This window comes from Propithecus coquereli, unplaced genomic scaffold, assembly GCF_000956105.1.
Source record: "Propithecus coquereli isolate 6110/MARCELLA unplaced genomic scaffold, Pcoq_1.0 Scaffold147, whole genome shotgun sequence".
NCBI lineage: Eukaryota > Metazoa > Chordata > Mammalia > Primates > Indriidae > Propithecus > Propithecus coquereli.
This window is the reverse complement of record NW_012139080.1, coordinates 425557-448874: the sequence shown is the minus strand read 5'-3', so window position 1 is coordinate 448874 and position 23318 is coordinate 425557.

The window sequence follows — 23318 nt, the reverse complement described above, 5'->3', positions numbered from 1 at the left end:
ACTCTTTGTGTATGCATATACCCGTCCCCTCCTCCCTCCTCCCCCCTCCCCCCTGCCCAACATCCAATAGATGTTATTCTTATATGTGCACTTATGTGTTGATCAGTTAATACCAATTTGATGGTGAGTACATGTGGTGCTTATCTTTCCATTCTTGGGATATATCAAAAATTTTTAAGGTTACTTCATTTAACAAAAGCAGAAACTGAATTCTGATTATTCTGTAGTAATATAGAAGTGGCTTGATTTCTATCTGGGGAGGTTTGCAACTCAGGAATGTAAATAAGACAATACATGATAAGTCAAATACAATGTTTTTATTCATTATCTCTAATATCTAGAAATTTTGGTTATAAAACTAAAATATAATTGAGAAAATCAGACATTAAATAATATTTATGTGCAATTAACTTTCACACAAGAAGTTTTCCCCATCCACCTTCATTCCATCATGGGGAGCCATACCACTCTTGCTAACAGGTATCCAAACCTGTAAGGGAACCAGCTAAGGGACTGGATTGCTGTTAATATCTCTACATCGATATGGACCGGGAGTTCCCCAGTCCTCACAGGGAACTTAGGAACTCAGAATATCGCCAGATGAGTCAGATGATTAAGCAGGCTTGGAAACCAGGAACTGCATTCTGTTTGCCACCTCCTTCCTACCATTCCTCATGTCTATCTTCCCAGCTCTCTAACCCCACGTGGCTCTCGGCCTCATTCTTCCAGCTCATGCTGTCTCTCTCTCTTTCTCTCACATATGATTGGGACACCATAACACCCAGATATTCTCAGAGTTGACATTTACAGCTTTGACTCTTCAGAACCATGAGGGGCCAAAAGGTGAATAAATTTGTCATGTAGTCAAAGTAGGAATTTGAATCCTATGTATTGGAAAGCTGCTGTGAGGGCAGAAGTCACTTTAACAAGGGACTGCGCTCACTTTGCTTCTCTGCGTGGCTCTCAACACATCCTGTGAGCAATAACTCTGGTCTTCAAAATAAAGCCAGTGACTGCCGCTAGTGATGCAAGTAAAGATATGAGGAAGATCCCTATGAATGTGATGGTCCTTAACCAGAAAACAGAAGCTCACAAAACAGTTCATGTGGTAGATTGGATCTTTGCCCTTTGCCATGTAACTTTGCACATCCTTTTATGGTGACTAGGGTGATCTCACTCACCCCTTTACTCTGAGTTCAGCCATATGACTTGTTCCGACCAATAAAATGAAGTGTAGGGTTACCAGATTTAGCAAATAAAAAAATGGACATCCAGGTGGAAATGAGATGTGCCTGTTCCAAGCCTAGACCTCAAAAGTTCTTGTGTATTTCTATTCACTTTTGTGCCTCTATCTGCCTGAGCTAGCCTATTACAGGAGAAGATACAGATGGAGCAGAGCCAGATCTCCTCTGTCGCTCCTGCTGAGATCAGCATAATCAGCCAACACCCACCTCATCTTCATCCAAGTGAGTGAGCCCAGCCAGATCAGCAGAGCCATCTGGTTGACCCCCAACAGACACCCCGAATGATGAGTAGTAGACATTGCTTGTTATATGCCACTGTGGTTGTTTGCAATGTAGCATCGTTACATTAACGGACAGCCAATATAGCCCATAAGGGAAAAATACGCTATAATGGAACTTGTGAACTTGTTGATTAGAGAAGGAATCTAGTGATTTCCCCCTAAATGCCAATGAATATGCACTTCTCCCTTCCTACCTCATCCTGTGCATTGAAACCCTAGGTGGGGGAAGCCCTTTAGTTTCGTATTCTTCCTCTCACAACAATGAGCAGAAACTCTCTCTATGTGTCCATTACCCTCCTCACCTCTACTTCCAAGAATTGGATAGAAATATTGGCATTAACTCAGGCTCTTAATAGAAAGGACTGGTCACCACAGATTTATTCTTCAGTGGCTTCTGAAGTCAGCCAGCCCAAATGGCTTACCTAATATTCCTGGGCAGGGGCAGATTAAAGGCACATAACCATTTAATCAGAGCTACTTTCGGTAATATATGTGCAGCAGCATGTTAGAACTGAATCGTTTCAGCCTCAGCTTTGACTGGGATAAAACAACAGATATATGTCAAAGTGAGAATAAGACAAGACCTTCATTTCCATGTACAAATGGACAAAGAAGAAGGCCTGAAAACCTTGTCCCACGAATCTTGAACCTTCTAGCCAGATCATAATTATAAAAGGAGATCGCAGCGGGGGGGAGGGGAGAGAAAATTGGCAAAGGTTTTCTGTTTGTTTGTCTGCAAGGCGTTGGTATACTGTGAATCCCCATCATCTTTTTTGTGGGAGAATGATGGGGGCACCACCTTCTATCCCCGAATGTACAGGGTGACAAGCTGGTGAAGAGGGTTTCAAAAACCCCTCAGAATGTTTCGAAATATGTTTCCTGCAGTTGGTAGAGGACTTATGACTGAGAAAGCTACAACGAAGCATTGTCTGAGGTCTGCCTTCTACTGGGGAGCACAGAACCGTCCAGGGAGCAAAGAGCTGTCTCGTTCTTTCAGCGACGGTGCCAGAAGCATGCTCTCTGGTAGGGCCAGCCTGCACGCCCAGGGCTTGTCGGACAAAGGACCCTGTGGACTGGTGTCAGTCATGCCAGAGGGAGACCCGGCTCATCTTACCTTGGGTCCTGCCCAAGAAGGTTACACAGAAGGGTGAGAAGACCTCAGCAGAAGGTATCTGGACCTCAGGAATGGTATCACTGCATACCTACAGGCTGAGGGAGGAACTACAAATGGCCACCTGAAACAGAGATAAATCCACATACGTAAAGGAAGCTGCAGGAGGAGGAGCTCAGCAGGTATCTCAAAGAGCCCAAGAAAGCGCGCATGGAGAAACGGTCTGTTCTCGTCACCCGCAACCTAACTAGGGACAGCAGCTTTAGGCCAAGATGGCAAAGCTACCCAATCTTGTGAAAACCATAATGTTCCCTTATCTCTCCTCCTCCCACCTTTGACCCTGGCAAGGAACCGGAAGGGGGAAAAGATGGGTGGGCAGGGAGAGAAGGTCGGTAAAGAATCAGCCAGAGGACCACACCCGAAGCAGGTTGGTAGTGAAGAAATGGAAATGATCAAGTGCTGTCATGTTCAAAGTTTTGATTAACATCTTTACCACGGCATTCTAATTAATGAATTGAGATTGTGTTTGCAACCTAAAGTGACCTTGAAATACTTAAAGAGCTACAATCTGCCAGTGTTGACATCCCAGGGAAGGAGAAAATTAATCCCACTGAATCAAGCTTCAGGGTACGCGGAATGAAAGACTAGCAGGCTGTGTTTTGTTTATGTTGCAAGTGATGCTTGCTAAACTCACCACTTACAGACTGTTGAAGTTGTGTTTTCTCCTCTTGACAATGCATAGTGTCTTGTCTGCACTTAGAAATGGGTGAGATTCTTTTTCTTTCACTCACTGGATCTTGGTTGTGATCAGTGATCAGAGACTATAAAAGATGAAAATTCTTAGACATCAAAGAACATTGTGGCCTGAAATACCCAAGGTGGACTGGAAGGAGGAGGGCATACTTCATGCCTCCTTCCTTGTTTTTAATGGCCCTGTGGTCTGAATGAGATGTGATCTGATGAGTCCAGCCACCGACTTCCAGAGACCTCTCTCCTCTCGTGTCTTCCATGGCCCAGATGGCCCAGTAGAGTCACCAGGAGCCATGTAGAAACCCCTTCTCCCAGCCCTCAGACTTTGCCTCCACATATATATTCTTTAAGATTTATCATAAGAATACTGTGAAATAGCCAAAAGCCAGACTTACTTGAGAAGGTAAAGATGGGAATTAGTATAAAGATCCAGAGACTGTCTAATACTTCAGCCAGGAGGTATTAGAGCAGATATAGAACATTCCCTAAGTTTTAAAACAAATGGCCCAAAATAAAACGAAAACATTACAGTAGGAAGAGAAGAAGGATCTCTGTATTCACTTTTCATTTGTGAACTTTTGCTCCCTCTCCTTAAGATACACAAAAGTGAGCACAGATTATTATTTTAAAACAGCAAAGGCAAACTTTGCCTTGGGGCTGGTGAGGCTAATCCTCCACCAGCTGGTATTAAAGGAAACTTCTTGCTTACATTATCCCTTCTTCTTCTGGCGCCACACAGGTCCAAGCCTGGTGGCCAGATGAGATCCTCCCTCACCGGGGAAGGGGGTCAGCGCCAGACTCTGGACTAAGCCTAAGAGAGAGGAGAGGAAAGGGGAAGAAGGGAGAGGAGGGGAGGGGAGGGTAGAAGAGGGAAGGGCAGCCCTCCTACTGGAGCTTAGAGAGCCCTTCTCCTCTGCTGATAAACCAAGTTCTGTTATAAAGCAAAGAGAATGCCAGAAAAAAAGAATGCTATTTAGTTAATCTCTGAAAAAGCAAGAAGGACAAAGAGACTGTACAGGAGAAAATAATGAAAAGGATAAATTGCTTAGGGAGGAAATAGATCTAGACTGGCTTGGTGTAGAAACCAAGCCTGCCAATGTTTTCTCTTCCCTTGGAGGACTCATCTATTTCTGCCTCAGCTCACCACACAAATCCACACATTTTCAAAAACATTCGCTGTTCTCAGTTCGACCTGGACTATGACAGATTTTCAATCTACTTCAATTCAACAAGAAGTTATTAAGCATCCACTTTATACAAGGCATTGTGCAGGGCGATATGGAGGTAGCGATGATGAAGGAGACATGAATCCTACCCTCAGGGAGCTTTCAGTCGAGGTAAGACATGAACACAAATAATGAATTCGAGATAGTCTTTGGTGTAAGCTATAATGCAGGAAGCACAAAGGAGAGAAAGATTAAACAGAATGTTGGGGAAGCCTCACCAACAAAGTAGCCTCGGAGATACACCTCGAAGGCATAAAGGATTTCGAGAGGTTGAGAGAGAGAGAGAGAGAGAAGTAGGATGGAAGAGGCTGTTAGACTGCCTCAGAATAACTGAAATACTAATATTGCCAACGTGCATTGGACTAACCTGTCCTAAGAGGCCAATTGGACAGAGTTTTTAGAGATCAAGGCATTGGGGGAAAACTGAAAACTGGAAACACACTAGGGTCATGGAATAAGAACAGAGCAGAGAATCAGGCCCTGCTGCTCTTCCACTCTTGAAAATGCCAGTTGTCACAGATAACTAAGCATTTCCTTGGCTCACAGCGAAGGAAGATGAGCGAATCCAGCGCCGTCCAGGCCAGCTCCCCGGCAGCACCTGGCCATCTACTATAACACCTGTGCCATCTGCTATGACAAAGAGCACAGCGACGACGTTTGGGATTAACAGCCTGAAGTCTAAACCCCGTGCCTTAGTCAATTTCACCTGCCCTCCACATTCTTTCTTTACTCCAGTTTTCCGATATTTTCTGCAGGCATCCTGACAGTAATCCCAGCTCATCATTCCACTACAGGATCTCAGGTGTTTGATAACACCATCGTAGTTCAACCAGAACCGAGCTCTGGGTTCTTCCCCCAGTCACACAGGCCATCAAATCTGAACCAAATTCTTCTGGGTTCAAAGGGCAGGAATGAATCCCAAATGCAGTGTGAGCGCTTTTACTATTTTGCCCAAATTATTCCTGATTGCCAATGGAGTAATTGGATGCTTAATTCCATTTTTTTTTTAATTTTCCTTTATTTGTTTTAAGGTACCCATGCCAGAAGATAAAACAGGATATTTAGAATTTGCCCCACAATTGTATTCAGACTGAATGGGCTTTCAAGACTCCTTTAAAAAGTCATTTGAGAAGAGATGCATGTGGATATCTTTGCTTTGGAAGGAAACGTAAGAGGTTTTACAGAACCATGAACATAAGGTCAGGGACTGAGAAAAGATCTGAAAATTACAGGAGTCCTCTACAAACACGACCATCCAGACCACCTGCTCCACAGCATAGACAGTCTAATATCAGTAATGTCCGCCCCCCACGGTAACCTCCCCTAGTGTTCAATTGTCTGCCATTGTGCGAAACAAACGCGCTAATTGCTTAGTGAGCAAATGGCTCAAGCTATGTAATTTAGGAAAAATTCTCTCGAAATTGCTATCTTCATGTCAATAGCTGTAAAAACGGACATGATTCCTAGTAATGGAAGGGCACTAAGAAAGCTTTGCCTCCCTCTGCCTCAGTTTCTTCCTTTGTGCAGTGAGGATAAAAAAAAAAACGGTGCCCACCTCATCGAGATGTTGTGAGGAATAAATGAGTTAAGACCTGCAGGGCACTTAAAAAACAATATGTGGCACATAATAAGCACTCAGTAAATGTGCACACAAGACGCATGAATAAAAGGTCAGCCATCAATCTCTCCGTGCCTGCTGTAGTGTCGGAATTAATACCAAACACATTAATTCCAACACGAAGGAAGAATGCCCTGTCTGAGCCACACAGGAGCGACGGAAGCTGAGCAGAATCCGATTCCCACCTCTTTTCTGCTTCAAAACCACACACCAAGAGAAATGGGAGGCCCTTCTAAAGAAAGAATTCCGCTTTAAGAGCAGCCTCAGCTCTCCCCTTCACATCCAAACCCGCCCCTGGGGGCTGTTGCAGCCTCAACCACAGTGTGATTGTGCGGCTGTTCAGACGACCACAGGCCCCGGGAATCGCTTCCTTGGCTCGTGAGGCTCCTCAGGCAGACTCAGGCTGTGCCACCTCCGATCACAGTCGGTAAGGAGACATCGGAAGTTTAGAGAAGCCTCACCTCAAGGCACTTATAAATCTTCAGCGATCACTCCTGAGCAGAATCAGATAAGTGGGATTTAGCTTTACCATGTCTGCTTTATGGGAACACACCAACAAGTCTGCTCTGTAAAAGAAAACTCAACAATGCCAAATGTCTTGATATTTTTGCCTTCTCTTCTTTTCCGAATTTAGAGATGAAAACATCCATCAGGCTCTGTAGGACTGCTCGAAGGGGAAAGAGAACTGAGCTTACAAGCCTCCACGAGACTCTGCTGAGCTCTTTTTTTCTTTTCAGAGCTAGCATCTTGCTCCATCACCAGGGCTAGTGCAGTGGCATCATCATAGCTCACTCTCACTGCAACCTCAAACTCTCGGGCTCAAGAGATCCTCCTGCTCAGCCTCCCGAGTAACTAGGACTAGAGGCATGTGTCACCACGCCTGGCTAATTTTTCTATTTTTTGTAGAGACAGGGGGAAGGGGGCTGTCTCACTCTTGCTCAGGCTGGTCTCGAACTCCTGGCCTCAAGTGATCCTCTCCTGGCCTTGGCCTCCCAAAATGCTAGGATTACACGTGTGAGCCACTGCACCGGGCCTGCTGAGCTCTTTTCTATCAATTAATTCAACTAAACTTCACAACAACACACTGCTAGAGAATCTCTAGGATTTGATACTAGCTTCCATTTCTGCTTTCTCAAATGAGTCTGGCTTTTAGCTGTTAAATAGAACGCCTACGGTTAATCTTTATAAAATTATGCGGAGACTAAGTCTGAGGGCCTGGGGAAGGGGTTTTTGTTGGCTCTTACTGATTCAGCAGGGGCTTTTGTATGTCCATTTTACAGATGAAGAAACTGAGTTTTAAGGAGGTGAAATGACATCTGAAGGTCACACTGATACTAAGCTCACACGCCAGGAGGATCGAAACTGCTATCTGTCCACTTCAAGTTCAGCACTCTCTCTCCATTCCACTCCACTGTCCTCCCTCCACTGAACATCTATGGTTCACACAGGAGCAAAACAAAAGGCAGAACAGAAAGTGGTTACCAGAGCTCATCTGCAGGGGTCTGTCATGCAGAAAAAAGAATGCAGGCTGGAAGCACCTGGGCTGTGGTTAGGCGGAGTTCTGCTGGTGATTTCTGAAGCGGGGAGAGGAATTGTTTGAAGTTTTCTGGTGTCTGTTTTGTCTGGTGTGAAGAGAGGTAGAAGCAGGGAATGGCCAGAAACACAGAGGCAAGAAGAAAAAGTGAGGCAATGCTTCTGGAATGAATCTGAGGGGCTTTTCTCTGCTTTCTTCCTCCAACTAGAGTTCAGCAACCAACATGGGAAACCCAGAAACCAGAAAAGCAAAACTCCTAATTGGAGTTTAATGCCATTAATGCCACTGGAGTCTCAGAGAAGTCCCAAGGGGACTCTGGCCAGGTCAGAGCTCACTGACCTGGTCACAGAGTAAACCTCCAGACAAGGCAGGCTAGAAGGAGGAGCCCTATAAAGGAAGTTGAGCCATAGAGCAGAAATTCCAGGCAGAAACAGCCTATAAGTATAAGAGATGTTTACAGAATTATATATTGTCTGAACCTATGTATGGTTTTCCCTCTGCTTATGCAGTTTCTTTCTATAGACTATCAGTATTTAGAGTGGTGATAAAAGATTTGCCAATCCCTGACTATCTGGAGGAGGCATTCCCTGAAAATGAAGGTAATAAAACTAGGGCCCTGATAGCGGTTCTGAATGGCATACTTGTGGCATAATCCCATAGGGATGGTACTCGACATTTCTCAAACTCTGGTTTTCCAGCCTGCCAGGGCCTCTCCTTCCCATGAAGTGGCAGTGGGAGCTACAAATGGAACTGGGGCTGCAGAGCTGATGAGTTATTTAATTGACTGTTCATGAAAAGGGGACTTCTCCATAGATTCATGAGCAAAGAAAGATGCTACATTTAAACCCAGAAAATTTCCTTCCTGCTAAGAAAGGCAAGAGAATAGATAATTAAAGCAGCCCTTTTTAAGAACTCAGAAGGAAAAGACAGCCCAGATGAAAGGCTGGCTTCTCATCCTTGGCTCTTTTTCTATCCCTCTGTGTTATTAGAGGTTAAAGCTGTTAGGCATGAAGTCTGGTCGACTTCAAAAGCTGGAGGTCTTGCCTTAAGGGATCATAATTATTTTAGTTCCAACCTTCTGTAGTATCATAGCTACCACATAAGAAGGGAAAATGCCTAGAGTTGAGATTTTTTTTAACGATATTAAAAATATACAAGGTATAAAACTATAAAGTACACAAGGCATGAACTCTAAAAGATTAAAAAAAAAGATGTGTCAGAACTATGATAAACTGTAATGGGGAAGAAACTTGGAAGGCTTGATCTTGTGTAAACTGGAACACTATTTTAATTCCTTTACTATTTCTTTAGAAATTGTTTCAGTACTATTCCTTCAGGTCATTCATATTATTCATGTCAAAGCAGCAACATTGAGAAAAAAAAATGTTACGTTGATAAAATTCCATCTATTTTATTCAGATCAGGATGGGTGTTTGAGCCCGTAGATCTCACTTTTTGGAAGAGATAGATGACGTGAAAATTTGAAGCGGACGGAATTTGAGCACAGTACTAGAAACGTGTAAGGAAAATCCCTATGTACAGGTATGCAAGTTTTCGGCAAATTATCGGGTGTTTAGTAAATGATCTCGTAAAGAGATCAATCTTTTTGCAGAGGCATCATCACTCTGAGCACATTTGAATTTTCACACACTGAGATTTCCTACAGCGAGGCAGAACTGGGATTTATCATCTTATTACTTCTGATTGGCTTGATTTTTTTTTTTTTTTTGGAAAGAGTCTTGTACAATTTGTACTGCTAGTATAAAACCTAAGTATACAGGGCCTGACCCTGTGAGTGAGAAGAGAATAAATTGGAGGCCACTGGGGTACAATTCGTTATATTAAGTCACCCCTGATTTAAATTTCAGCCTAATAGAATGAAGTCACAGCTGGGTGGAGAGAAGAACGGCTTCCTGCCAGTCCTGCGGCTGCCGAGCCAGGGCAGAGGGACCAGCGCCTCCCGCGGGTGAGCTCAGGCTGAGCATGCGCAGAAGGACGACAGTGGCCCCCGGCCCACACCAATCCACACAGACACACATGCGCACCAGCCCGATGGCTTTATTTAGGATGTAAGTTTAGTTGTGGACAACAAAGAACCAAAATAATAGGACTTTTAAGAAAGGAATTGATTTCTCACACGGAAACAGGCAATTCAAGACTGTGGGGCAGCTCCACCTTTATCTGGGACTCAGGATGCTAGACTTTCTCTCTTCCATCACTGGGAAGTGGTCACCGTCCTCACGGGCCAGGAGGGGATACCAGCAACTATTCCACCTTCTAAGCGGTTTTATATAATAGAAGAAAACATGTGGAAGGAACTTCAGATAGTTATACCTGTTCTCCTTTCCCAAACTGCTGGAAGCCACACAGCCACCTGGAATAAAAATCACATTTCCAGTCTCTGTTGCAGCTAGAACGTCTGGCTAAGGAGACATGGGGGAAGGAGGCAAGGGCAGCTTCCTGGTTGTGTCATTCGAGGTGGTGTCAATGTCCCGCTTCTTCCTGCCTTTCCTCCATCTTGCCCAGTGTGGTCAAAGGCCACTGGGACCCCCAGTGGAGCCGCCACAGCTGCTCTGCCCTGCCTACCTTGAGGCTTTAACGTGAGCACGAGACAGACTTCTATCTTTTCAGCTGCTGTCCTTTGGGTCTCTGTTAAATGCTGTGGAAACTAAATCTTATACACACATCTTAAGGGAAATTTCATGAAGGAAAAAAAGTCAATATTTTAATTTACTAGGGTCCAATGGTTAGCCCCAAGGTCTGACCACCAGCCCTTTTCATTTGTGCATTTATCTGGTATCATCTGCAATGTACACATTTGTCTAGTATCTGCAATGTACCAGGTCCTTAGGAAAATGCGAAATGAATGTGCCCTGATCCCTTCCCTCAAGGAACTTCATATCAAACGGAGGATGGAATGAAGGGACCAATGTGATTGAATGCTAGTAACATGCCAGGCACTGCTATAGTGGTTTTCATGTGTTTTACATCATTTGCATCTCACAAAATGTCTGTGGAGTCCTCATTGGACATTGGCGCTCTAAAGGATTATAGAATTTGCCCAAGGCTACACCTGTAACAGGGATGGAATCAAAATTTAGGTTTAGATTTCTGACTCATGAGGCAACTGTTGCACCAAACATGCACACGGAAAGCAAGAATGCAAGGCTCTGTGTGACAAGTGCCAAGCACATCAAATGCTTCTGCTGATGTGTAACTAACTGCTCTTGAGAGGCCACCCAGCCATTATAGTTTTCCCAGCGTCACTATGTGTCCTACATCAAGCACGAGCTTATTCCTCCCCTATTTGTAAGGAAGAACACACCCACTTAGGGTCACTACACCTACATCACGGGCACAAAAGTGTCACCTTACAGGTTCTATTACTATAGCTACAATCTGCATTTTATCTTTTTTTTAATCACCACCAAAAAAAGTTTCCCTAAACAACTCGCTTCCTGACCATAATTTTTGTCTGTTCATCTACTTTGGTCACTAGCCTTTTTCCCTCTGGGCATTTCTCTCCCCACATTCAACATACGTAAAATAGCATTTGTAGCCTGGATCTTCCTTTCATCCAATGGGTTTATTATGCCTAACCACCCTAAAGCATAAGAAGTAGCCTGTCCAGACTTTCATAAAATTATTATATCATTTCCTAAAGCATATCACGATTTCTGCTAAAATACCCAGCTCTTATTATATCATTGCAAAGGTAAACTAATGTTCAAATTTCCAGACATCCAGAAAGTCTAAGTGGGATACATTTTTTTTTAATCAATTGAATCATTTATGTGTGCTCGAATTATAATGCCAATTCTGAATGATCACTCAACACATGGGCAGGGTCTGCTTTGCCTACCCACTTTAAGGGTAGTAAGAAAAGATGACAAGCCTCTCTTATATACCAGGAGTTCTTGTCCTAGAGAATTATCTGAATCCTACCCAGTAGAGAGTTCCTTGCCAGCAGTAGCTTTGAAAAAAAAGGACTGTGTCCCTTTATACTTTTTATGATTAATAACACTAGCTGATGAAACTAACAGCCCCACAATCTCACTAACGGCTTTTTTCTTGCTCACATTATTGTGCAATGGGGTTTTCGGTGGCCAGCCTTCAATGTGGTGATTTGGGGACCCAGGCTTCTAATATCTGGTGTCTCCTCAGAGTGGTTCCTCTACATTTGACCAAAAGACAAGGGACACGAGAAAGTATGAAACATTGTGCTGCTGTTCCGTGGTCAGGCCTGGACATCACATTGTGTCTACCATGTTCCATTATTCCTAACCCAGACTCCATGGTCCTAACCTAAGTAGTCTTCCAGTGTGCCTTGGACAAGGAGATGGGGCCGGAGAGCAAAGAGCCAGTCTCCGCTCATTCATGGGGGCAAGACATTGGAGGTTGATTTCACCACTCAGGTCAGATGGTTGGAGTGTTTTCTCAATGTTTGCTCACTCCCTCGATTGCCTGGATGCACGTGTGTCCAGCAAAGATGAGGAGGGGCCAGCACCCTTTCAGAGACAGAAAGGAAGGAGGAGATCTTGGCCATGATTCGCAACCTCCAGTGGCTGGGTTTTCCAGTAAGCTTGGATTTCCGTTGGTATCCCCTCCAGCCATCCCCTACCCACCCTCAACGCCACCCCAAAATACCTTTCCTGAGTTCTGGGAAGTGGAACAGTGAGCCTTTCACCTCCACAGATAAGAGAAAATCCATGAACCTTTATCCTAATTAGAGGCTTTTACATCCAGAAGATGACTTTTGTTTGGACTAAGAGTGTCCGATCTTCAGAAGGGATTCTCTCTTACGACCATCAAGAAAGAAGTCTTTTCCATTCAGCACTTTGTATCCTTTATCAGAGTTGTAATGGCAAATTACCATAAATGTATGTTCTCCTGGAACTCGAGATAGAAGCAGCAGCAATGAACTCAAAATTCGGCTATGGTTATACGGTAGTCATAATGGCCATCAGGTCTGTTCACAAATACTCAGGTTCTCTTTCCAGAGACTTAGTAAGATTGCACTTCCCTAACACCTTTGAAGTTAGCAGGGCCTTAGGGCTTGACTTGGCCAATGCAAAGCGAGTGGAAGTGGCATAACCTTTCCAGATAGAAACCTAAGGAGCCAGCGCTTAACTCATCGTGTTCCGCCCCTCCTTCCCCTGCCCAGCCCCGTGATGATCTGGCCATAATTTTTCCCTCAGGCAGTAGTCACAGAAGCTCTTTTCTATAGAAACTCTGTGAATCTGGGTCCCTGAGTTGCCATGCTAACCAGAGGCCCCAGATGACTGTCACTGGACGTGTAGCATGGGAGAAAACTGAACTTTGTTTCTTTAAGCCACGGAGAATTGGGAGAATAGCCTAAGGGGACCTAGTAAACAGATATAGGTTTCTTGTGATTTCTTTTTAGGACATACTATTTTTTTCCATGTACTTTTATTTTATTATGAAAAATTTCATACTTGCAAATTACATGTAACATATCTGATTTTTAAAATGTACCATGTCTTCACCACCCAGCTTCAGAAATAGAACATGACCAGTTCCTTCAAACTCCGCTGTGTGACTAGCTTCCGTCGATCACCCTCCCTTCCTCCCAAAAGATGACCGCTGTCTTATTTTGTGTTAATAATCCATATGTATTATGTGATCATTTTATCTTGCCTATAGAATTTCTTAGTTTTGCACATTGTTTAACTTTACATAACTGGAATCTTCTTATATATATTCTTCTTTTGCTGCAGCAGAACATTCTGTTGTATGAATATAGCAAAACAAATTCATTTTTTTCTCCTATTAGATGGTCATCTGGATTTCTTGTTGGGATTTTTGCTATAAGAAACTACACTAATAAGAATATTCTTGTATATATTCTAGTGCACATATGCAATAGTCTCTTTAAGGTGTACACCTAGGAGGGGAAATGCTGAGTTGTATAGTATTCACATGCTCTACTTTATTACATAAGATCAAACTATTTTCCAAAGTGGCTGTACCAGCCACACTGCCATCAGCTTATATGAGAGTTCTCTTTGTAGCATATCCTCACCAACACTTGGCTTTGTTGCCCTTTTCTTTTTCTTTTTCTTCTTTTTTTTTGCCACTCTGGTGGGTGTAAAATGGTTACCTTATTGTGATTATAATTTGTATTTTCTTTAGGGCATACTTTCATTATATGTGAATTCAAGAAACCAAGATGAGAAACCATTCAGAACGATTTGCCACAGGTATCCTTAAGAAGCGGATAAAATTCACAGATTAGGCCCCTTCTTAGAGAAGAGGCTGAGTAACTCGGAAAGGCACAATTATTCATTTTTTGGACATTAGAAAATACCAAAGGGCTTCTGCTACTGTTTGTGTTGCAGGTTAAACAGCCATTTCTTAAACGGCTCCTTTTAGGGGGTTAACAGTATTATTGAAAGCCATGGGAAAAGCAAATACATTTCAGGGAAATCATAAACAGTCCTTTTATCTTACCAGATAAAGAGATTTAGCATAAATCCTAATGCACCCACTCAGCTGCAGACAATTCATAGCAGAGGAAGAGTTTGAAACACTTTCATGTAAACAATCATAGATTTTTTTCCCCCGAAGGTTGCTAAAAGGCTGTTTGACACTCTGTAAGTGGGGAGCAGCTCAGAGCAAGAACCAGTTCTGGTTAATATCAGAATTCATTTCCCACTAGCAAAGCAGCTCCATTAAGCACTGTTTTCATCTCTGCAGCCTTTACTTTTATGTAATATTTACATCATTGACACCTTCTCTTAGTGAATTCCTAATATAAACAAGGGGCCTAATAAGCCCTAATGTATTTTAACAAGATTTGAAAGGATGTGGCCATGGAATGAGGACAGGCAAATGGAGCACAGATTAAAGCAGAAGTTGTATAACACCTCAATCTCCTGTGACAAAGGCAACTCCATAATTTAAGTCCGGGATAGAAATAGTCTCCCTGTGTTTATTCATGAGTTAGAATTTGACGGACTCCAAATGTCATCTGACCAGCCAAATTCCGCAACATAGCCTTTTAGCAGAAAATTATAAACTCAGTGCGATGTGGAAGAGAGACATGAAAATAAATTTGCTTTGCTCCATAATATCTACGTACTCGTGGGAACTGTGAGTTTCATGAACCACAGCAGTAATACATGAAGAGCAAATCTTTGTAATTTACCATCTTAATGCAATAAGAGGCAAACCATCCATGACCAAAACTTTGCTTGATCTATTTCAGCTGAAAGGGGTCATTTGAAAGTGTGTTTAGTAACTGTCTGGCCAATCTAGACGAGGAAGTGGTTTCTGATTAACTCGGATATCCACGTTTTTATTCCCTGTAAGGCTCGGTGGTGTTTTGTGGCAGAGATTCATGAGTTCTAGGCAGTGACATTGGCTATTCTGGATCAAAAAGGCCAGTGAACTGGAGAGGTAAATGCCACTCAGAGGTGGTCCGTGGACTGGTGTCGGCCCATGGACTCTTTGTTCCCAGCCTCCAATTCGAAAAGCATACAAGTTAAAGTGCTCACAAATTTTATAGCAATTGGACATTGCTGCAGCTTGCCGGTGAGTGACCACAGGAGTTGTCTTGATGAATAGGACGTTTTACAAATGAATGGGTCAGTGACAGATCAAAAAAAACAGAACTTGCCTCCTTCTCCACAGATAGTTCGGAAGCACTGGTCTAGAGAGCTTGTCAAAATGCAGATTGTTTGTTTAACTGACGAATAATAATTGTATATATTTATGGGGTACAATGTGATGTTTTGATAAAGGTTGACGTTGCGGAATGACTAAATCAAACTAATTACCATATCCATCAACTCACATACTTACCATTTTTTGTGATGAGACATTTAAAATCTACTCTTAGCAATTTTGAAATATACAATATTATTAACTAGAATCATTACAACTGTGCAATAGATCTCTAAAACTTACTCCTCCTGTATAACTGAAACTTTGTATCTTTCGAACTTGACCCGTTTCCTCCTCCTCCCCACAGCCTACAACCTCTGGTAACCACCATTCTACTCTCTACTTCTATGAGTTTGACTTTTTTAGATTCTGAATGTAAGTGAGATCATGCAGTATTTTTCCTTCTGTGCATGGCTTGTTTCACTTAACATAATGTCTTCCGGGTTTATACGTGTTGTTGAAAAGGACAAAGAATTTCTCTCTTTTTTAGAGCTGGATAGTATTCCATTGTGTATATAAACCATATTTTCTTTATCCATTTATCTATCGATGGATGCTTAGATTGATTCCCTGTCTTGGCTATTGTGGCTAATGCCACAATAAACATGAGAGTGAAGCTCTCTCTTCAACATGTAGATTTTTTAAGACTTCAGCCTCCTCTGCAACCTCGTTTCTGCCACATTTCTCAGATCGCACCCCATCTCCATTTTATGAGCTGCGCAGTATGCTCTCTCACATCTCCCTACATTTTCATGTTGCTCCTCATCTCGTAGGTTTCTTACTTTTCAATACTCTGCGTAGGCAGTACTTTCTTCACAAAGACTTGCCCTGTCTGTGGCAGCACCCTCCTCCCTGGTGCCGTCCCCTGCTATAGAGCTTGCCACGTTACGACATAATCACTAGCCTGCCAGCTCAAGGTCAGGAACTTGGATCTTTTTACCCTTTTATCCCCGTGAATGCATGAATACGAATTGTTTCATATTGGTTAGAAGATTTAGTTGGCAAAATTTTTATCTTTGATTAATGAGATATAAGAAATAAATTGTTCTAAAAATGCAGATTTTTGATCACCAATCTGTGATTCTGATTCAGTAGATTTGGGGTGAGGCCTATGAATTCGCGTTTCTATGGAAATCCCAGGTGCTGCTGCAGCTTCAGGTGGGACCACACTTTGAGTGGCAGTGCTCTGGAATAAACAAAATGCAAGGCACCCCCACTGTTTGTCACTGGTGATTAACAAGCCTGGACATTTTAATTTTGTGGTCCCAGAACCTAACACCCTTTAAATATTTATATTTGGCACCTTCTGTGCTTTTAGGAGAATTCAGGAGTTAACATTTGTCATCCTCAGAGTGTTCTGCTCTTCGAGACTTTTCCACGTTATCACCTTCTACCCTCATAGAACTGATACTATGGTGGCATTTTCCTGGATTTATAGAGTTCCCTTTTTCACTGTTCGAAGGATTTGCCAACGTGTTAGCAGCATACAGCATGCTGGGTCTATTGACCATAGTGGCCAATGCCTTCTGGAAATAGACGTGGACACACATTACGGTTTAGATGCTAAGTTTTCTTGGAAATGAGTATTTAGATTTCATAAAACTTACTGTTGAACTTACCCAAGTTGATACAAACATACTTAAAACTTTTCCAATAACTAAACTGAGTTTTCTAATAACTGAATTGGGCATCAGTTTTCTAATTTAAATATAAATTATAAATTCAGTTCTTCAGTTGCACTAGTCACATTCAAAGGATCAAGAGCTGCCTGTGGCTAGTGGGTACCACATTGGCCAGTGCAGCAGTGGACTTTGAAAACGGATAGGCCTGCGACTTAATCAGATGGTCTTAAACAAGTTACTTGATTTCTCTTAGCCCCAATTTCCTAATTTACAAATTTACTAATCTACAATAAAAAAAAATCTACCATAAATTATTCTCTTCAGTGTTAGAGGTAATGTGTCTAAAATGCATAGTGCAGTGACTAACAGATTGTAGTAGGTCCTCAATAGTGACTATTTTTACTTAACATTTTATTAAGAAAAAACTGAAACACTAGTATAGCTAAACAATAGTGAATTCCCATTTACCCACTGCCTACAATTACTGACATTCGGTTACATTTGCCTTGTTATCTACCTCTACGTATCCATTCATCAGCCCAGCTCACTTTTTCATGTATTTTAAAGTAAGTTGCAGACATCAGTACACTTCACCCCTAAAACTCCAGCATGCATGTCCTTAACTAAAGTTTAATATTTGGTTTTGGTTCTTTCCCTCCTTCCCTCCCTCCCTCCTTCCCTCCTTCCTTCTTTCCTTTTGTTTCTTCTTTTTCTTCTTTCTTTTCCCTCCCTCCCTCCTTTTCCCCTCATTCTCCCCCCCATCCCTCCCTTTTTTCCTTCTTTATTTTTAGGTAAAATGTGTGTATAGTGAAATGCACACATATTAATGAACCACTGGATTAGTACCGACACCTCACATACCTGCATGGGCCAAATCTTTATCAAGATACAGAGCACGCCCATTTTCCCAGAAAGTTCCCTCACACCCCTTCCTCAGTAATCCCAGCCTAGCTGCCCAGCTCCCTCTCCAGGTAATCATTGTCCCAGTTATTCCCCATAGATTAATTTAGCCAAATATATAATGGCAAGTAAATGCAATCATACAGTATGCAGGTTTTTGTGTAAGGCTTCTTTTGCTCAGCATTATGTTTTTGAGACTCCATGTTGTTGCATACTTACTCCCTTTTATTACTGAGCAATAACCTCAGTGGCTTTTTTGGGGAGGGGGTGGGGGGACAGAGTCTTGCTCTGATGCCCGGGCTAGAGTGCCATGGCATCAGCCTAGCTCACAGCATCCTCAAATTCCTGGCTCAGAGGATCCTCCTGCCTCAGCCTCCCGAGTAGCTGGGACTACATGTGCACACCATGGCGCCTGGCTAATTTTTTCTATTTTTAGTAGAGACAGGGTGTTGACCTCGCTCAGGCTGGTCTTGAACGCCTAACCTCAAGAGATCCTCCCACCTTGCCCTCCCAGAGTGCTAGGATTACAGGCGTGAGCCACCGCGCGTGCCCAGCCAACTGTGGCTATTTTTAATCAAGGGAACTCATGACATGACTGATCCCCAAACAGCCCATTCCATTCTTTCACAGCACAAAAAGTTCATCCTGTCAATCTAACTTGGATCTTCCTAAAGCTTTCAGGTTTTGATGCTAGCTCAACTCGTCAGTATCAATGAAGAGAAAGTACTTTTTCATAGGACATCCTTTAAAATTTACATAAAGAGTTTCTTCTGAGCCTTCTATGAAGAGGACAAACATCCTCCTAATTCCTTTAGCCCTTCTGTTCATGACTATGTTCTAGCTTTCAGCTTCTTGGTCATTCTCTTTACTGGTTTACTCTCTTAACACAATTTGTAATTTATATCTATTTGTTTTCTTGTTTATTAAATATCTCCCCCACTAGGCTGTAAGTTCCATAGGACAACACCGTGTCTAGTTTATGCACTAGTGTGCACCTAGAATCTAGTACAGTGCCTTGCAATTAGAAGGCCTTCAGCAAATATTTGTTGAATGAATAAGTGAACATATGAAGTAAGGAACGAACTCACCTGTGTGCATGTTTAACTTTGTCGGTGCGATAAATGTGTACGGGGCAGCAGGCAGGTGTTCCAGGGGAAAGTGTCTGGAGTTTGTAACAAACACTAATTCCCAAGAGATATACCCTAGGGAATGCACCAGCCAAATGCCCTGACTTCATTCCTAGCCAGAAGGATTACCTTGAATCGCTGTTTCCATCCCTTTTCCACGGAGCTGAATGGATAGACTGGAACAAAACCTGAAATGTCCCTTAAAATCTAAAATCTGTCATAATTAGCTGAGCCTCTGCTTTTATCTTCCAGCTTCCTCAGGTCTCCAGAATTAAAGACACTGCCCTCTTCCTCTCATGCCCCAAGTTCAATTGTGTAAGACAATTTTTTAAAATACTGTTTTGCCCTTGTATTTTTCTTTCCCCCATTCCCAGCAGATAGCCAGGCCTTTGTGTTCACATCCTTGTTTTGGAGTAGTTTGTGATCCACAAAAGCAGAAATTGGTTTAGACAATTGAACTTCCAGGCTTATTTTTCCAGAAGCATGGGATTCCTGAAGGAATTATCCTAGGGAGGGGGGGGGCAAATGTGAAGGCAGCTAAAGGAAGCAGAGATATTTCCCCCCGACTGGGAAGGGGCTGGGGGTGACCATATTCCTCAGACAGTGTGACCCTCGCCCACCTTTCCCAGCACCTTAGCGGGTGCCAAGACCTCCAGAGGTTATGGGAGTTGAGGTCTGGGAGAGTCTGGGCTCCGGCCACCAGGCTCCTAACAGCAGCAACCGCTGAGACTGAGTCCCAGCCTCACAAGGAAGCTGCACAACTGCTCACCTTCAGTGAGGCACTGGCCTGAGACACAGGATTTCCGTGCTGAGACTGACATCCTGAGATGAGAGGGCCGTCTCCTGATTTCTGCATAAGCTTTCTGATTTCTTATATGGCCCTCGAGAAGGACGAAGAGGAAGAGAATCCCATCCTTATGCCCTCCTCTGTAATGATTGACATAGAAATTTCTTGCCATCGGAGAGAGATGGAGATGAATTTGACTTAACAAAAATAAGGAAATATTACATTATTAAACACTTGAGATTATGGAGTAAGGTTTAGGAATACAAGGGAGAAATAAAGCCATCTCAAAGAAAGGAGAAAGGAAAAGAAGGGAAAATGAAGGGAAGAAAGAAGGTGGCATGTGGCAAGGGTACAAATGGATGCCCGCACGCCACAGATCAAAATACTTGTAAGATGTAAAACAACCTAATAAACGGCTAAATAAGAGCTATTCTACCTTCTACCTTGAGAAATATGTAGATTCATAATGATAAAATGAAAAACTTCGTTTAAAGCTGTGGTTTTTGCATGACTAACAGTCGAGAAACTCCCAAAGATGACTGGATTTAATTACATTGAGTGTTTTCTTGTTTCCAGTAAAATTTGATAAGTAATAAAATAATTCTTGTTAATTCACAAATATAGTTCACACAATTTTTTTCTTGCCTTTGTTTTAGCAAAACACTAATTATATTGTAATCAACACTTTTGCACACTTTGTATTCTATTGACAGTGATGCCAAAATAGATATTTTTCTTAAAATATTACTGTCCTGAAGTAGGCTTTTTTTATTACTAATTTCTATTTGGAGAACATTTACTCACTAAAGTGGTAGCAACTAGAGTTGTCAATAAAATTCCTTTACATATCATGTTCAAATATTGTATTTGGATTGCACTTAATAGATTATTTTTACCACAGACAATATTACAAAATATTTTCATTTCGATATAGAAATTGCCATGTCATGATTTTGACCATCTCTTAAAGCAATATCTAGAGCCATGTTCAGAAAACTAGTACTTCTCACATCATGTCTAGATGCACAATCACAAAGATTTAGGAGTAATCTGGATTATTTAATTTTAGAGAATGTTCCTCAGACTCCATGTGCTCATGTTCTGACTACCGTACTAATTTGTAAATACCTGTGGAGACACAAAGAGAACTGGGAAATGATGCTCCACCATACGAGCCTCTATCGCATTCATGCTATCGGACAAAAATGATTTGACAAGTTAATTAATTTGTCTTTTCTCTTACCTAAGCACTTCTACCACTCAAATATTTTTATGCACTGCAAAGTACTGTTTGTCTCTGATATAAGTAGCATTCATGGCATCAAGGGAGGGCACAGACGGACAAGAACTTCCCTGGAGCCTAAATGGCGTCAGTCATGAAGGTGGATGTTTAGGGTCACACTGGCCCAGCACTGAACACTGGATCCCAAGGGACAGAGGTGCCCACATGTTCTTTAATTAATTCACTTGTGTCTCTGTGTGATATGTAGGGCTCTCTAACGTATGAGGCTAGGGAAGGGCCCTTCTTGCCTAGTCTAAGATTAGCATTGAGAGAAGGAGAAGCGGGAATGAAGAGAGACAAAAAAAGGAAAATGGATGAGAGAGAACCTGAAACTACCTCCCACATGCCCAGGGAAGTAAAACCTTAAGCACTAGAGCATCCCTGAAAAATCTTCAGTTCACCTACATTCAAAGAGTTTCTACAAATATACATAAACATGTAAATATTAAATATATTTGCTAAAATAAGTTAATATTTTTTGATCAAATGTATATGTCCTCTTCTGGTTCTTTCTATAGCAAATGAGGTCATCTTCTTCTCCCCAATTCCTTCTGCTTTACCCTTCTCAGAATCTCTCCACTGATGAGTTTGGGGATGCAGGAGCCAGGTGGTAGAGACAACAAACATCATATCTGGCATTACCGGTTCCCAGATTTAGGATTTTAGGGAACAGCAGACATTTTTTGGTAATTTTGGGAATCCATCTGGAATTGACCATTTGCAGAGGGAGGAGGGTAAAAGAGGTCATTGAAAATAGACATCAACCATTGGTGATTTCTATCAGTTCATCAAAAAGATGTTCTAATACACATACATGCAATCATGGAAACAAACTTAGACAAAAGACTATTTCTTTAAGTTGATTCGTTTTTTAAAAATATCCTTATTGCACTTATTTATGCATTTATTTGCTTATCTGTTCATTTGTTTGTTGCCACAACCTGGTGAAAGCTTCATCAGAAACATGACCCTGTCCTTGGTCCAACTGTTGGGACCCGGTGCCCAAGTGTGACCAACCAAACTGAGCCAATGAAGCTCCTACAAGTTCTTCACCAGAAGATGTGGCAAGAGCTTTGACATTGAAGGACACATTCTTTTTTGTGAGCAAGTTGGTAAGAAATTTGTTGCCAAAACTGATAGAAGTCTAGAAATCATTAAATATTACTCATTGCATTGGCTTTAAAACATCCCTACAATGGTGATCCTGAAACATCAAGTTATCAGGATGTTTTGTTTTATTTAGACATCAAGCATAAGAAAAACAGTAGTCTATACTTCTAAACTGAACCAGAGGCCAGGGAAGGAGAGAGGGAGAAACACAGACGTCACTGTGAAAAATTCGGCCAGAAGAACAGAAAACTCTCACACTCTAGAAGGCCCAAATGACAGCTGGATGACAACAATCCTTGGAGATGAATAAGGACTTCTTGCTCGCCCTGAAAATTGAAGGGCTCACAGAGCGTTGACAAACGGCTGATAATCCCCTCTGTAAAGCCGGCCTGGTGCTGAACTATAATACACGGCCTCTCAGCAGAACTGCCGCTCCCACTGTTCCTCAGCAGAAGGGCAGAGACCTGGGGAGACCCCAGGCCACAGGGCAGAGGCTCGCCGGCCCCCTCAGATAATCAGGCTCTTGGTGCAACTCACAGGTGCACTTTGTCCCCCCAGGAGGAAAAGGTGAAGCAGCTGATCCGGGCAGTCAAGCTCCAGTTGGGTAGACTGATCATTCCCCTTACTGGTTATAAACTCTGGGTCCATCACTTTGCTTCCCTGAGCCTCCACTTGCATGCATTTAAGTAGGGCTAGCACCACCTACATAATTGCGTTACTTTGGGGATTCAGTAAAATGCAGTAACCTATTCAGCAGGTGCTGTTATCCCTTTTCTTAAAATTTATTTTTCAAATTGGCAAATAAAAAGTGTATATATTTATGGTGCACAACATGATGTTTTTATATACATATACGTTGTGGAATGGTTAAATCGAGCTCATAATATATGTATTACCTCATACACTTATTTTTTTGTGTGGTGAGAACATTTAAAACCTATTCTCTTAGCAATTGTCAAGTATATATTGTTATTAATCATAGTCAGAATGTTGTACAATGTTCTTGAACTTATTCCTCCAATCTCACTGAAATTTTGTAC